This window comes from Bombus affinis, chromosome 11 (assembly GCF_024516045.1).
Source record: "Bombus affinis isolate iyBomAffi1 chromosome 11, iyBomAffi1.2, whole genome shotgun sequence".
Classification (NCBI taxonomy): domain Eukaryota; kingdom Metazoa; phylum Arthropoda; class Insecta; order Hymenoptera; family Apidae; genus Bombus; species Bombus affinis.
This window is the reverse complement of record NC_066354.1, coordinates 10274818-10293324: the sequence shown is the minus strand read 5'-3', so window position 1 is coordinate 10293324 and position 18507 is coordinate 10274818. Positions and strand designations below refer to the sequence as shown.

The 18507-nt window shown below is 35.3% G+C and overlaps 1 protein-coding gene across 5 annotated transcripts in view; it reads right to left on the bottom strand.

The window, feature by feature from the left end:
* LOC126921671 (doublesex- and mab-3-related transcription factor A2) overlaps window positions 1–18507 on the bottom strand; it is a 105918-nt gene that overhangs the window by 4559 nt on the left and 82852 nt on the right. For 4 of the 5 annotated variants that reach the window (XM_050733419.1, XM_050733418.1, XM_050733423.1 and 1 more), the window contains one exon: window positions 4164–11800. The exons of the other annotated variant lie outside the window; for it this stretch is intronic. The gene's annotated coding sequence lies outside the window, so the exon portion shown is untranslated. Of the gene's footprint in view, window positions 1–4163; window positions 11801–18507 lie in introns of those variants that run through there. 5 annotated transcript variants of the gene reach the window in all.

Genomic DNA, 18507 nt, shown 5'->3' with positions numbered 1-18507 from the left:
TCTCAGAAAAAGAATAACTGTTATTAGGCTACAGATTGTTACGCAGAGATTCATCGTATTCGCTAAATATCATAAGCAATACTATAGTTCGCGTATTTTATATATTTTTGCGTATTGTAAGTATACATTTTATGCATTTTTGCATCTTTAATTTTGTTAATAAATGCGTAAAAGTCCACAATTTAGATAAACGAATTATTAGAAATCATAACGCTATAAATACTTCAGTTGCTTCAAACTTTTGGAAACCACGGGATTTACGTGGAGAAAGAAACAGGAAAAAAAGAAAAGAACTAAACAAATTCTTGAAATTGCCTTTCGCAACTGTAACCTAAAAACGGAGTTCGGTGACGTAAATTGCATTCACGCAACGTTGGGATAATGCTAACTCTCTTAATGGGTTAATAGCAAGGAACAACGAACCATCCTTTCTCGAACGTCAAAAAAGGACGATCGACGTTCGAAGCTTTTATTCCGAGGGGCCGACAGATCTTTTCCTTCGTGTTATTATCATCGTTCTAGCTTTAGCTACAGATTAGTTACATTTAAATAAATTACAGCGCACGGAAGTCTCCATGCACGCTATTACTCACAAATGACATTCGTGCACGCGAAAGCTAGAGTCTAATTGACGAAAAATGATCGTTCATCTTCGAAGAAACGAATTAGAAAAAATTGATCGCGTGTAAGGAAGAAACCGAAAAATGTGAAATCAAAGAATGTAATAATAACGAGCTCGATCTTAAAACGAGCAACAAGTCGGACTTGTTTCTAGCACGACGCGAGAACAATGTTCGTAGAAACAATCATCTACGCTACAAACAACTGTACCTTCTGTCGAAGAATAAGCGGAACACCTTGTTAATTAATGTAGAGGATTGGTGGGGAATGATACTGTTACGCTGGTGAGATAATGCAACGCGCGATGAGTTATTAGAAGAAGATCCGACTCTAAAATAGAAAGTGTAAAAATGCGATTAAATGAAACAATTAACAGAAAATTATGGATTATTAACGCAGGTAAATCAATTAGTAGGAAATTAAAAGTAAAGGAAATTGCATGGAAATATGTACGTACTGATATAATAATCCTGGAAGGATGCTGATAGAGTTTATTAGATGGTTCGAAGATACCACAATTTTTATTTCAACTGATAATTCATCACGACTCTATTAAATGTATAGCCAGTGTTAATTTTACACGACTAACGAAGAAGTAGAGTGTTATTATATTTTTATTTTATTTACTGTTTGAAATACTTAGATTATTAGCAGATAATTTCTTATGTGTCTTATGTTATCGAATAATTGATATTTATAGTATAGTATAATGTAGCATACCTGTAGTATAATTACATTGTCCGATACAGGCCTAAATTATTGTTTTTCTTAATATATACGTTTATTCAAATATTTACAATACAACGATACAATATTTATATCGCGATGCTTCTCTTTTAAGCAATCGAATTGTACTACACAAAGTTCCCGTAAATAATCTCCAAGATAATGAAGTACTTTGTAATCATTAAAGACGCATTAATTAAAAACTCTATGTAAACGTTATCTCTATGTAGATTAATGCGAGAAGACACGAGGAGAGAATATGTGCAGGTAAAATGACTAATTTTCAATGAGGCCCTAGCTTAACAAGTCATGATGCAACGACAAACATATACGTAACTATGAAGCAATCGGGAGAAAGATAAGACGAGTTCTTCGACTTATTTCAAACATTATTCAGACCGGTGAGTCTCGTGTAATCTGCATAAATCGTACTATCAGTCAGTTCTTCAGCTTTCGCCGTCTTCTTCGCATCTTCTTCGCATCTTCTTCGTTGATCTACATTGCGAAATGGAACCGGTACACATACGTTACTCTGTATGCGTACACTCTGTACATTATGTATGCGTATACGACTCTGTTCAATGCGTTTGTTCATTCTTCCTCTTCAATCGCGTCCAAAGTAATGCGACAAAAGTATTTACGAAACGTACTCGACACATCTATGCAAATGATTTTAAAGCTTTGTCGGCCTAACGATTGTATCTTTTAAATTTATCAAAATTTTGAAATATATTAAGAAAGCTTTAATTGACATACTGAACTACACGATATTTTCCTGAATATGAATTAAAATTTCGTTAAGCACGTTTTAAATTTTAGCATATCGTCAGTAGGATTGTTACAGACAAAATGATGTGAATTTTCCTAATCGTCTGTCCAGTTTTAAGCTACTGTATACGACGTATTGATAAATCCAAGTTTTGAAAAGAAGAAAGATATGATGAAGGTACTTCCTATGTTTCTCAATAAGTTGTAGCACAGTGACTGGATAAAAGAAGGATGCGGACTCGGGTCTTGGCCGATCAGAATTTAATCGATCTGGCCTTTCGTCTCTTAACCGCTTTTTATAATATTTTTAAGTTTTTGTATCCTACCCCGGCTGACCTATATGTACATTGCGCGTCAGATTGAACCAGTTCCTTATTGCTAAATTTTTTTACGAGAGAAATTTTTTCCCTGCACACTGCTGACTTTTATAAATTACGGTAAAATGACTAGACTGAAATGAAAATGAATATGGTAATACGCAATATCGAATAGTTCTAGACTTCAACGAGTCTAAAGCGCGATATTTCACTAATTATGTTTTTATCAGACCAACTATCTTGCAATTCTCTATGAGAAACTGGACAGATATTGGTGTTGCATTTGGTGAATCTGTTACATCTACATCTGTTACATTTACGAACATAAATAGGAGACTGTAATATCGTAGTTGAAGCGAAATTTTAATACACGATAAAAACAACGGGGCATACCGATTCATGTTCCGATTAAAGCTTTCCTCGTTAACGTGAAACTTCAATTAATATTCTACATGAAATAAACATGAAATATTCCGAAGTATCATTTGTGAAAATTCTAATGTAAATTTTCTTAATGCAATCACGCGTTTTATTATATATTTCAAGATCATTTCATCGATGTGTATAATTTGATCAAAACAAATTGTTACTTGTATAAATAACAATTTGAAAAAAAGATCTAAATATTTTATTAAGCTTCTTTTATATAAAATATTTCTTTACATTTTTAGTAATTAGCGAGATGATACTGTGTATATATTTAAACCGCATATACCGTCTATAATAACACAACAGGAGGACGAGGATAGGAGTAGAAAGTTCACGTACCCTGAGTAACGCCATGAATCGTATCAGCATTTATTTAACGTATTTATGGTATAACAATTAAATACGCCGAATACACTGGGTTCACGAATAACGATACGTGCATGCTTCGGAGATTTCGTTGTTTATCGAAAATTGCGCTCGCGATGTCCCACCTCGGGTACTTGTAGTTCCACCATACCTCGTTTGTCCCTTTTCTCGATCTATCGAAAGCAAATCGTAAAAATTTGAATTTCACGATGCACGCGCAACACTCGTTTCATTTATACATCGTTAGATAAATAACTACAATGGTCAGATTGATCGATACGAGTAGATAAATCCCGATAAACTGGATACAATACGGTCTCTGGCTATCGTCTCTCTTCCTCTCTTCCTTCTTCTCGTGTGTTGTTTTATTCCACGCTACTCCTGGTGGCCATCGTTCCGGGCACTTTTACACGATACCTTACAAGCTGTAAAAACAAAAGTGTCACCGGCCACGATGTTATAAAATTCTCGTTATGTTCATCCACTCGTACACGCTGTCGTTTACATCCACGTAAACGTTATGAAGGAAAGAGGGAGAAAGGATGGACAAGGAAAAATGTGGATGACATTATGCTTTGAAATTGGTACTCGGTCGCCACATTACGCCCCGTTATAATCTCCGCTTCCGCGATGATTTAATACATAGTATACGACCGTGATAGTGAGCCATGTTATTTGCTTTTCCTTATTTAGCTTTTTGTATGTTTCTCACACTAGAACTGTGAATACAGCCATTTTCACTGCTCTCGCAGTTTTCTTCTTTTAGTATTTTCCTTAGTAAATACTTAATTATCGAACTGTGAATTTGTATGGAAATTCATGCTTTCGAGAATGTAATACAAAAATGACGTATTACTATTATTGCGTAAGCTGTTAAGCAATTAGGACCTCGATGGAGAATCGTTTCACCTATCAAATATTATAAAAAGCAGTATATTTTGTATATTTCATGTATTCTCTCATATTATGTGCATTGTGTGCAATTTTGCATTTACAATTATATTAAATTATTATCACTTTGTAACTGTATTAAAGGTATACATTGTCGCTAACCCTTTCGCTACGGAAATAATTATATACCTAGTCGATGCAAAATCTTCGTATGTACACGCGATAAAACACTAATTAATAGGTTGTCGATACTAATACTCGACTCGATTTATTAAAGAAAATACGGGATTTACCTCATAATCTTTTATTTATAGTTACATGCTACTTACAAAGATAACCAGTCAGTGTATTAAAAATAAATATTATAGATCATAAAACATCGTAAATTTCGTCGAACGCACCAGCGACGAATGACTATGTAGTCATCGTCAGTAACGAAAGGGTCACAGACTAACAGCATTTTCTTTTTCTAAATATGAAATATTAAACATTGGCAAAGTTATTACCGACATATAAAAGTTGAAAGTAAAATTTGAGACTTAATTAATGAATAACATTAAAAATATAAATATTTACAAAGATAAATAACATTTCAATAATAATGCGCTGCTTGAACCATTCTAGATTCGTATTTGTAGAATATGATTATTCTAAACGCAATACAAATAAAGATCACAGGAGAAAATTTTATGAGTCAACCTCTATTGATTTGTCTGACATTAATGCCATTTTATATCCAAATGTAAATACTTTAATGCGACGTAATTATAAAGAGAAAATCACATATAATATAAAGAAAACGACCTTCTAAAAATATTCGATACGCCTATAGTGACCAAAAAACTAAATTTAGCATAAAAATTAAATAAAAAACTTTTGGTAACATAGAATTAGTTGAACAAGTATTAAATATGAAAGTCACTCTCTTATAAAATAAAAAAAAGATACGATTTATGTCGATCTTCTTTTGCATTCTTCAAACGTATATTTTCGTCAATTTAGTAACATTCGTTTGATACAATTGCGCGACTGGGAACATTAATGTGTGGTCGAAATCGTCGAGCCGAATTTGTTCGAATTGTCGAATTTAATTGCCCTTTAATTTCAAGTTCAAAGCGAACGATCCATTGTTGATTCATCGTACATCGTTAAAACATGATACAATAAAAATAAGTATGATCAAGATTAAAAAGAAAACAAGGATATGGTGGCAATAGACACGCCACGAGGTCAACGTACTTACGTACGTAGAAAAACGTACCTATATCACTTTGTGCAAATTATCAGCACTTTTCGGGAAAAATAGAAATTTATTTAATAACTCTCATAATTGAAGTGACGTAGAGCGTATTTAGATTTGTTTGAACCTTGCAAAAATAATGTGTGTCTGAGATACACGTGTATTTCGAGGGGAAAATGTACGGGAAAATGATCATTGCAACGGACTCACATTTCACAAGAGAAATTAATGTAAGCAGGCGCACTGCATGCTCCTTTATGACGACTATTAAACGGAACCTTTGAAATTTGTTCTATAAACAGTACTCGGTCAATTAGGAATTGAATACGATGCGGAACATCTGGGAATTTGTCTAGTATTTGTTTCAAGAAATAATATTTCAGTAAAAATGATTGTTACCACCTCCGAATAACGGCGATTGTTTTTAAAATCGCGCATCAAATGTAAGTGTAAACTGTTTTCTTATATATATATAGGGAAAGTTGTTCGCGATAACGTGAAAGATAATCGAACACTTTATAACAAATAAATACGTTGATCTTATAATGATGATTGCGAGAAAAGATAGGTTGACCTGCTCCTCGATAAAGAAATCTTAGAAATTCGCTTTTCTGGTCTTGGATCAAGATTATGAAAATCGAGTAGCTGATATATTCGCTCGCTATCTTTACAGCGTAAAATCATTAAGAATGTATGTAACTGATTTTTCGAAGGAGAGTAACACGTCGATTTATTTGCGGCTTTAGATATCGATTCAGACTTTGAAAATTCATCAATCGTCAGAATTTTGGACAATGATAACAATTATATGAATTCTGATCATTTAAACCACGACCTAATACAATGAATTTGCTAGAAGTAACATTGCTTTTAAGAAAAATCAAGCTGACTTATATTTATACTTCAAGAATTGAATTATAATAAAATATGAAGATTGAGCTATTTTAATGGAAGAATAACTAAAAATCGTCGATGAAACGAATTACAGAAATAAAGTAAACACAGAAACAAAAAGATATGTATTAAGGGATCTTGATCACTTTAATTAAATAGCCTATTTACAAAAAAACTGAAACAATCCACCTTACTTGACAAAAGAAAAATTAAAGGAAAGCACGCTTTACATATTAAAACGAAACTCAAGTCAATGTTCGCTGAGTTTTCTCTTATCCTGTATAACGAGGTCAAGTGTATTCCTTAATAAACTAAATATTTCCGAAGAGAAACTTTTTTACACTCTCATTATATATATTATATATAATGTATTTCTTATAGTAGTATAGTATTAAATAGTATTCTATATAGTATTAAATAATATTCCTTTGTAACGTATATTTTTTCCATTAGATCATCGTATCTTCATATTGAGTCTGCAGCTCCCGCCTTTCCCTCACGCTATAATATACGTAACACTATCTGGACGCTTTTCCGTGCATACCATGGTAATTTTTGCTCATCGATAACACGTAAAATTTTATTACCGAAAGCGTGAACGTAAGGCATATTTCCGTTTGAACGAGCGCGCTGCAGCGAATTTCTTTCTCTCTTCGATATCTTTCACTTTTCTTTCAACACCTGGAACCGCGCCGATGTCAAAAGTTTTCCATCGAAGTTGACGGTTTTAGGCAACGAGCTGTCGGAAGTACGAAATTACAGGGCATTCGTTCGTTTCCCCTCGTTCGTTCCCGATCGTTTATGCTAAACGTTACTGGGCTCGGATGTGCATGAAACATCTGACATATCATTAGATACAAGAAGCATTAAGACAGCAAAACAGCAGGATGTATGAATCGTGAGGTGTATCGTGTCGTACCTGCGACACCACCTTTATTCAGAAACCAATACGAATGCCTCGAGGTGGTATTTTCAATGATACATGCCAAATCAAATTGACACTTATAACGTTCACTTATAACATAGCTCATCGCATAACTTTCCATATGACGGTAACTACTCGAACAGAATGGATTTGGAAACGTGTGTTATATATGCATATTTTCTTGATTAAACTGCAGAGTGAATATATTATAACGCCAACCTGCATCTTGCGTTGTTTCTGTAATTTCTACTTGCAAACATTTTTTGCGATAGAATTAATTTATGTCGACGACTGAGGAAACCATACTAATTAATTATTTTATTCATAAATCATGAGAATGGTATTTTTAACAGTTTCATTAACGCAGAAACAATGTCACGAAAAATCGTAACAAGTAAATATAAATAATCATGATTATTAAACATAAAGAAATGCCTAAGAATTTTGAAGGTTTTTAAATTTTACATTTTAACATTTACATTTACATTTACATTTTAACAGTTTAAACATTTTACATGAATGTATACCAGATGTAAAAATTTAAGCTTCGTATTAAAAATCCTTTTTAAAACAAGTGCGCATTAAATAAAAAACAGGAAATATTACCTACAGGGAAAACTTAAAAAATTCAACGTAAAAATAATTTTACTAGAATACAAGCTCAACCACCTCTGTAACATTCGTAACGACACAAACATTTTCATGCTTTATCTATAGAATTCAATGTTGTCGCAATAATTTACAGATTAATAGAATGTGTGGATTAGATAATTATTTCAAGGATTTCAAATCGGATGAGATTTATTGTAGTCTCTAAATTCAATCTTCTAAACAGTCCTCTTTCTTACTGGACTATCCTGTCAAACAGAACCCGACGTTTGTTAAATTTAAATCATTCAGAAGTCTCGCAAAAGCCGAATTAACACAAACAAATAATAAACGATGCTTACAAACCGACCACAAAATTCCCTGAATACATTTTGCACCTCAGTGACTTTCATGTATGGATTCCTTTCTTTGAAAAAAAAAAAGAACAAACAGAAAAGGAAAGAAAGAAAAAATTGCGAAATTAAGATATTTCCTCCGATATCGACCACCTTCGTAGCTTTTTGTCAGATCCATCAAGATATTTTAACCGCAATCGTTCTTCCCCACAATTCATTCGCAAGAGAAGGCTGGATTTATCCGTTCGTTTTACTTTGAGCGTACGACCGTGTCATTTCCGGTATACCAGTCACGAAACACGCCATTTTCTTAATTTCATGGCGTAATTTTATACATGCACACGCATTCGAAACGTGACCAATGCTCGTACATCCATGATCAATCCTCGTAACATCATTAATACGCTTTGATTATTCTCGTTTTCTATATTCTCGATCTGTATTTCTTTTGCTCGATATACATATTCAATTGCCGATTACGAACAAATTCCGCATATCTGTTCAATAATAATTCAACTAGATCGAATGCAAAATCTATCGGTAGACCGTCTCTTTGATCGAATTCTCTGTCCGTGGGTGCAATTACATTTCGTGGAAGTAAATAGAAAAATATGTGTAGGCGTTGGCGTGTAAATGAAATGCACAGACCGATGATGCGCATTGATTCTGAAGTGGTAAGCGTCAATGGCACGCATACTCGTTATAGGAGCGCAAATTCGTTTAAATGCGAGTCATTTCGGAGCAAGTCATTAAGCTCTGTACGGATAACAACCAATTAGGTTTCGACATCAGATTTTTGCTCGGAACGTGTTCTCCGCGGTATGGATATGAAAAAAAGAAGGTAAAGCAAGAGAAGCAAAAATAGAAAGAAGGAACGAAGGTACGGAGGAAGGGGTGAAAGAAGGATCACGGTGTGTCTCTCACAAGGAAAGAAGAGGAGGATACCAACCGACGCGAGGCGGAGTGCGGAGGAAAAAAGGGAGGTAAGAATGAAACAGCATATCGAAGAGACAGCTCTCGGTGTTCTTATTTGAAAATTAATTTGCCGAGAAATGGAACGACCAGTTTTTCAGCCAACGTTTTGTCACATCACGTCCGTGCAACTAAAATGTCCACCTATTTCTTGATTGCGCGTCCGTGTATCTTTTTACTCGTAGCTTTAGGACACGAACATTCGCGTTAATATAATCTATCGCTTCGTAGAAAACGTGCTGCTCTGTTCCGCGTAATACAAACACGTTTATGATCGATCTTCGCATATAATAGCACGCTTAGCAACAACGGAAAGCTCTGTGGCTAAACACAACTGAACCAGGTTTGCGCATACTTCGAAACTTGCCCGATTCGAATAAACACAGAGAATTCGTATATTATACCGAATCGAGCAAAGGAATTACTGGAATCGCACGATGCAATTAAACCATAACATGTCAAATATCTGTCGGCAGTTCTAAAGCAATTCTCAACGCTCTGTCAGCATTTCCCATCGGAATCGGTTTTCTTTAAGATCCGACTCCAACCAAGCGTGTGACTAGCTGAAATTCGTCGACGATCGTTGCTCTTTGATGGAACGAAAATCACGCGACAAGATCGCAAGATTCGCCCGCAAAATGAGACCTTACTGCTTACATATGTACGTGGTTAAGTCACGGGAACATGCACGCACGCATTTAATTAATCGCGCGATCTCCTTTCAATCCACCCGTTTTACTCTCAAATACACCATTTTCTACCTTGTTTTTAATTACGTCGTTCATTCGCACATCTGTACAACAGTGCTCGCTTAGATTCCAATAGAATTGTTTCGCCTAAATTCAAATCAGCCAGTTTCGCTACTGCCCGTTACTCGAACTCTATCAAACTGTTTCAATCGCGTAATCTAAATCTATCTGTGAAAGAAGCAAATAGAAAATAGCGAGAATAAATGAGAAATATATTTGATTCGCTTGTTCTCGCTAGATTTATTCCTTTTTCTAGCTGAGGGATTCGAGGTTATTGAAATAGGAACGAATATTCGTAGGATAAAATCGTTATCCATACTTTGAAAGCTACAAATCCGCACTCGCGATTTATTGAAATTTAAGCGAGCACGTATGTATTATCATTCGCTACGAATCTTCCAACGCGTCACTTGCCTCACCTTCTTTTCTCATTGTTCGCTTGTCTTCCGTTCGATTGGTACCATAGTAGTTCATATTAAGCATCCAAGATTGACATGATTATCAAAGGAACATAATCGGAGATATCACGTTACAAATTTGTCGAGGTAAGGATTGTAGCGAACGTGAGAAGATAGTATGTTTTTTGGAATCACGTTGTCGTGTGTGTGTCAAGGGCCGGCAAGAACCGTGATCATCGACACTTGTCATCCACCGCGAACAGAACGAAAGCACTTTCCTGTGGAAATGAGGGAAACTACGAGGCGGAACCGAGCACGACGAAGAGTTTCAAAATATGTAGCCCAAGCCAGAGGAACTCGGCCGGCCGTACATGCGAGTTTTATAGCACACGATGACACTTGATCATCGAAAAGACTGTCGAGCGATCTCGTTCACGGGCGACTGAGCTTTAGCAACCGGTCGGCGATGGTCGTCTCTCGTAATCTTATGAACATGCTCCAACATGCGTTTCTCGTTTCCTGTCTTGACAACATGTTGCGCTCTGTTATTCTGCGCCGAGAGCAAGAGAGAACAGTATAACTCGAAGGGAAACTATTTAATGAAAGAAACAAATTGAAAGTGGGAAGGAAAAGGAAAACGTAAAGAGAGAAGAAAATGAAATATAACAAGAGAAAGAAGGAGCGAGCAAGATTCGATTAACGAACCGAAGGACGTGCAAGGACGAGGGGTGCCCGAGGTATAGGTTGTCCATGAACCTCGGCATCCCACTATCCACTCGCAAAAACCTTTATGATTTTCTTGTTCTCTCGGTCAGTGTAGAAAAAAACAACAACGGGAAGAACCCTGCGGAACATAACGTATTCTCTTGCGTTCCATTCTCTCTTTCTCTCTCTCTCTCTCCCTCTTCCTCTCTTTTTCTCGCTCTCTTGCTCTATGGATTTTGTTTGCAACTGAATATCTTTCGTATTCGGAACACGGCACTCGAATCGCAACGCTGTTGTTCGAACGGGGGAAGGACCATGGAGCATTATTTTCCTTTATCGATCGTCCGTGAACGATACGCATCCTTTTCTATCGTTCGGAGGCTCTCGTATTTCCTCCCTTTTTTCCGAAACAGTAAGAAAATTTAATTCTCTTAATCCTAATTTCGCCTTACCGTCGGCGAGACTTTCTCGTGTCGATCCATTCGTGGTATCGAACAACTAAATTTCTCGCGTATTATACTACGGATAAATATCGACAAGAGAGAACCAAACAACATAGCCGGAGGCTATTCCCAAAAAGTATGAAGGTTCCACTTAATAGTGAACTCGGCATTCGAGCGGTGGATTGGCGAATCCGACTGTTCAGAGAATGCACATTAGAATAAAATGGAGAACATTCTCCATTGAGAAGAGATGGAGGAGAGACTCCACTCGCTCGTTGTTTCCCTCCTCAAAGATCCTTTACGTACGCTTATTCCCCTTCTTCTTCTTCTTCTCTTCTCCTTCGCCATATTCGTTTCTCTTTGGGTTCGATCTGTTCTTCCAAACGTTTTACTTCACTGGTTGTTTATCGATCTAGAATCAGAAAAATAAAATTCGCCCGAGATTAGCGATGTGTTACATTTCAACGTAAGCAGAAGGAATACTCGATGCCTATCTTCAATAGGATCTTACCTTTGTTTATTACCGCTAATTTTAGATTGTGTAGTAAGTAGATGGTTGATGTTTATGCAGATTCATATTTTTGCGAACATATAGCGATTACAAAAAGTATTTACACGTACACTCATTTTTCAATGAAGCGTTATTTATCAGGTTCTACGCTTGACTTTCACAGTATCAAATTTTTGCGACGATGTGGAAGCATGTACTTACTCTAAATGATAGCAAATTTAATATATACTTTTTCGTAGCCACTCTGAGTAAAGAAATGGAAGAAGTAATTGTTTGTACTTAGTAAATAAATAAATAGAGATTTTATTCTTATTTATTCTAACATTTTCCGTTTCCAAATGCCAGATTAAATTGTTCAACAACGATAAAAGTTTACAGGAATAAAACAGTATAAAGTGATATTCCATTGTGTAGAATCCAGATTCAAGATTGCTACATCCCAAGAAGAATTATTAGAATTATATTGTAATTAGGAATGTTCGGTAATCCTGGATTAGTCGTAAAAGTAACGATAACGAGCAAAGGGTAACCAAGGAATAAGGAATAAACAAAGCTAGAAATAAATTAATGCATGTATAAGTGTCTCGGCCAAATACGCGGACATTAAACGTCTGTATGGGGCCAGGAACGAACGATAATGGCGTCTGGTAACCGAAGAAAAGGTAACAAAATGCCGTAAGGTCCTTAACCGCTACCGAAACAGAACAGGAAATGAATTCGAAGTTAAATTTAATGACCAACATGCCGTCTTATCCAGCGGATATTAAATCCGTCGGCGAGACATTTCTCATGCGAAAACTTTCCGTCGAGCAGGGCGGAAACATACCGCGAAGCATGACTTTTAAAGATTCGACTGGTCGAATACACGGGGCCGGTGTGGATGAGACAGGGATGAGAGGTGAAGAGAAAGAAAATGAAAAAGGTACCGACAAGAAGAGGGCAGAAAAGAAAAAGGGAGAAAAGAGTCACGTTGGAACGACAACGAAAGGGACGTGCGTCCTGACGAGGAAAGAAGAAAACGAACAAGAGAAAGGGGAAAGAGAAAGAGAAGAGGAATAGCGACGAAAGAGGAAGAACTGGAGGAGAAGGAGAAGAAAGGCATGGGGGCTATATTATGCTCGCTAAAGCAATGTTACCAACTTGAGAACTGGCGAACTAGCCGACAGTAAAATCCATTTTATGTCTCCCTCGTAAAGCCAGTCAAATGAAACCCGGACTTAGTTTTCATACGTGCACCCACCCGCCATTCACCCGGCCAGACCAGACTCGGTTTCTTGCTCGGCACACCAGCGGCAAAGGATCGTAGCTGACTTTTTCGAAAGTCTAGACACGCTGGTTCCTCTTCAGGATGCATCATGCCAATTTAAGATTTTTCGTCTTTTCCTCTCTTTTATCCGATGCGCGATAAATGGACGAACTTCGATATGTTTGGTTGATAGTAGGCACAGGGAATGATTGACTGGTTAGATGCATATCGAGAATTTAAACGACGAGGGTAGATACATTTTTCATGCAGCTTGTAGATATAATGCGATGATGCAGAGTTTTGTTTGACGTTTAAGTTTCGGTTAGCTGACGGAAATAATTAAATAATTTTAACCGAATATCGTCAGTTGTTTCGCGATTACTGTTTTGACTGTTATATAGTAGATAGAAATATAATACGACGACGATGTAGTTATAAGTCGGCGCAAAGTAGAGCGTAGAGAGAATTTTAAGTATGCCTTTTATATGTGGAAGATAAATGTCTTTTGTAAACTGAATAATTTACTTTACCTTAGTGAATTAAGACCAGTCGCGTTCATAATATAAGTAATTGCGATTTCCACATGATGTTTACATAAAAATGAACCGAGTACGTCAAATAATTTTGCGCTTCGATGGGACTTTTTTATGTACAACCGAATTAATTACATACATCCAGTGTTTTCTACGCTTAATTAATATCAAAGTTTCCATTTTGTACGTAAAACGATTTAATATTGCAATACGAAGCTCGAAGAATCTTTTATAATTTCTTTTACTATAACTACCGTTACTAATTATATGTTATCTACCACATATCTGGCTTCCTTTGAAGCTTATAATATATAGCTACACTTCTTTCACTCCATGCAAGTATAAACAAAGACTTTTAACATGGGATAATAATAAAGAAAGCACATTAAAAATACAATTTTTAGTATATAATCTAATACTTACGTTTCTATAAAACGATGTCTAAAATATTTTCTGACAATTTCAGAATATCACATACCTAGCTTTCTGTAAAATAGCGTATCAAACAGTATCTAAAATACTTTATAAAAATAATTACAAGCAAACATAATATTCCGTACATTCGTCATAGCAAAAATCCATCCGCCTTTAAATATTTCTATACCTTGAGAAAGATTACAATCATACAATGATATTGTAAATTGGGATTCGTGCCAGTATTCGCGAAAATACCATGGCGAAGGAATAAACTAAAAGGCGAAAGTCAGAAAATGCTAGAGAAGCGGAACCTCGTTCGGCACTAAAACTTGGCCGCATCGTAAAACGAATCTCGTCGACGTATAACGTCTGGAAAAGCATCACACCGATAAAGACCGCCTTCTACCGGATAGACGCTTGAAGGATTTTCGTAGACGCTCCTTATCCCTTTTTTAAAGAAGTCATTTTAATCGTCGTTCGTGTCCGTTCGATAACAACCGTGTCCAACGTGTGGTCTTTAAGACCAATCCGTGATCCTGCATAAAGACGCCGAAAATGAATATGCGAAGCAAAATACGTGTTAACTACCGTCTCCCATTTAATAATTTCCACGGTCCTTCCTGGAACATTCTGACACCAAAATCTCGCGCCGCGTTCTTGGGAACCGGGTCGGCCGTTACCGCACGTAAAAAACTCAAAATTCATGTTTAGGTTATTTACTGAAATTTGTTCTCTGCGTCTTTCGTGAGTTTTACGCAGCGATTAAAAGATACGGACTGGTTTTAGAAGTTGAACAAAGTACAGATGATATCCTACTTTTTGTCGTAGAAAGATATTGGTATATTCTGTTTATTGTTTGTCGTCTTATACATAGGTGTATATATATATATACATATATTACATTTATCTGTTATAAGGCAAGATAATAAAAAGGAAGATTATGCAACGGGAAATCATAATGCACTCGCTAAAATTAAAAGAAACCAACAAGAAACGTACAATTCAATGAATTCAATCCTTGAAAGGAACAAGGAGAGATCATTCAAATCTAGAATATAAACCAACACAATCTGCAGTATTTATCGGAAGTTGGTAGAGAATTGTTCGGAAGAGTGAATAAATGAGCAGATAAAGACCACGGGTTGGACGGAAAAAGTAAAATGGCAGTCAACGGAAGAATGAAGAACGATAGAAGGAAAACAAGAACCGGTTAATGGAACTCGTACTGCTTATGTAATACGAACATATCAATTGTTGCACGTTTTTAACTCACCTACGTAGCTCAAAATTTTATTTCTACTTGTAGAAACTATTAAATGTTTTTTGACGGAGGATTAGATATCAAATGTTGTAGTGTCCGACTCATTCTGGCTATCTAAATCTACATGAGGTAAAACAGTCTATAAAAGAATAGCTGTCTTACTAGAATATTTGTAAAAGAATATGTAAACCCTAATTTTTATGCTAACGAAATTATTGTTTTCTCTCGTTGTCATTTCTGAAGTGGTACTATAATTTCCGAAAATCTTTCTTTTCATAATAATTTACGAAAATGATATACAAATACATCTTATAATTTCGTAGAGTCGACGTTCGAATTAAATTTTGATTAAGAACTAACAATCGTTGATGTTAAGCATTATTATCGTTGAATAAAATTTCGCATAGAATTATTTGACATCTTAGTTGTGCATTATTTTGCGACAGGATGCGTAGAAAGTACAATCATCAATTTTGATGAACTTTGTTTTCAATCTAGAACGCGAAGATTGTGAATAGTGCCTGATGTTTAGAAATATATTTAGTAACCTGGTTTGTGTAATGTGCACCATTCAATTACAATTTCTTTCATGTCACGTTTCTTGTCTTATTGATATCTGTTTTAAACGTAACAATGTCTAATATTTTATACGTGTGCGTGTTTGCATTTGACTCTTTTTTCTTATTTATTATAAATATCCACGTTAAAATTAGTGGAATTAGTGTCACTTTGACTTTCCAATATAATTTAATTTTAATTTTTTACGACATTATAGACTAGAATTTATAATTTAACCGAGTGATATATGATTTTAATTGAAATACAATTAAAATTTATAAATAATTTGATTAGACCAATTCGTTCTAAAATATCTCCGACTATGTGCGTCATCGAACAACGTCACTAAAGAAAATGACTCTTTCTCTCTTTTAATGAATCCTTGACGTTTAACTTCTTTACAAACATCAATCAACAGAATCATTTACATACGTACTCCTTGTCTTTCTATGTTCATCAACGAAGAAATACGACACTGTCTCGTTAGTATTAAACACTGTGTCGTTCTTTTTAAACAACGCCTCCAACGACACGTCGTTAAAGAAAAAGAAATTATATAGCCCATTGCCCGTGTCTTTCTCCGCGGAACGCGTGCCTTAATAAAACTGCTTCAAAAATATGGGGAATGGAAGAGAGGGGAGAGAGAGAGAGAGAGAGAGAGCAAAGAGGAAAAAGGAGGGAAGGAGGGGGGGGGGGGGGTAAAACAGAAAGGAAAGAAAGAAAGAGTAAAACTGAAAAAGTCATAAAAGAAAATCAACTATAGTATCTCTAGCGTTTCGCAGCTGTGAAGAGAAGAAAAGAGAGGAAAGATGGAACGGAAGAAGGGTTTCGCTATCTCATTGCACTGAAAAGTCATGAAAACGAATCGTAAAGCCACGGGACAAGTCTGAGCGCTAAAACGGAGCGCGAGATGTGCGGTGAATGTATTAGACGTGTAAATTAATTCGATGTGTTTTTAAACAAAATTCAAATCTTATTTACGGATTATACGATATAAATATGTACAATTATGAAAATAGTTTCTAGAATTTCAGAGATAGAATTGAATGTATTATAGATTAATTTCTACGTTTAATTGTCTAACAAACACAAAAATACAATTTTTTTACGTATGCTAATTTACATTCCATTGATATAAATCTGTTGTAACAAAGATTAATTAGCTAATTAAAAAATTGTTTATTCGTTGGAATTAATTTCCAAATCCCTTTAATTACCAAACATATTCTTTGGTTACCGTGAGAAAAAGAGAAAATCACGTGACAGCATTGCCATTATCGAAATTATTTAAAAAAATCCTAATTCGTAGATATCTTTATCTTGGTTTCTATGAATAAATAAGTAAAAAGATACAGAATCCTACCTAATTACTGTTTCATGATACCATCATTCGTAATAGCATAAATATTAAATAATTTCCGTTTCCCTAGCGTACTTGACTATCGTTGGATTAACCGATTTATCGAGCGGAAGAAGATCTCTCAATTAAACGAGTAAATGATAGATCCGCAAAAGAGACGAATCATCTTGGCATCGATTTAAAGAAAGAAAAGAAAGGGTTCTTCTCAGTTATGGTATTTTAACTTCAAACCCTGCTCGTAATTACAAAGTCATAAAAGCTCCATCGATGTTTGCGGGTTAAGATGAAACAGTTAAGCCACGAGAACATCGAAAAATGATCGGAAGAAGACAGAACTATAGAAAGAGTGGCAGAGAAACCGAGATACCTGCGATTATATCTCGCTTCACAGTTCATGTTCCATTCATTTGTAGAGTGGCCTTCTTCTCCCAACTGGCCATGAAGTGCCTCATAAAACTTTGATTTATAACTGTACTCCTAATTTTCTTACCCAATGCGATATCTCAGATGCGACTCATCTCATTTTAATATTAGCAAAATTTTAAGAAATTATAGTAGAGTATTTAACAACAATTTAACATACAGTGGCAAGGAGATATGTAAATAAGGTAAAGACATTACATCAAATTCAACTTGACTTGATTCTTTTTTTTTTTTTTTTTAATATTAAAAAAGCAAGTTGGACCTACTTATAAAGATGAAATTTAAAAAATAAAAATAGAATTTGATATGCATTATGTTTCAGCAAAAATGTGAGAAACTCGTTAAGCACCAAAGTTTTGAGACTGAGGACCAAAATATTGAGCGCCGAGAAAAGTAACAGCAGTCAAAATATCTGCATCCGGAGTTCTAGTACTAATGACACCATGAGAGCGCAATAACCTGCAAATTGACGAAGCATGTTTTTCTCCAATTACCACTCAAATTACTTAAATAATTGCATATTTGGTTCGCTACATTCTTTGGATTACTCTCCAGCGAATTTTTTCACTTTTTTATTATTATAAAATAATATAATATAATAGTACAGACTATAGTAAACTCACTTTCAAAGACATATAACCTAATCACAATTTTTTTGATGGATCATGTAGTTCCATTCATAATGGTATCTTATATCCTAAAAGGTCTCGATAATATTATAAATTGTAACTATCTACTCATTTCGCCAGATCCCATTTCAAAACATATTGCCCCATCAAAGTTGAAAATATAAAAGAATCGTTGTTAATA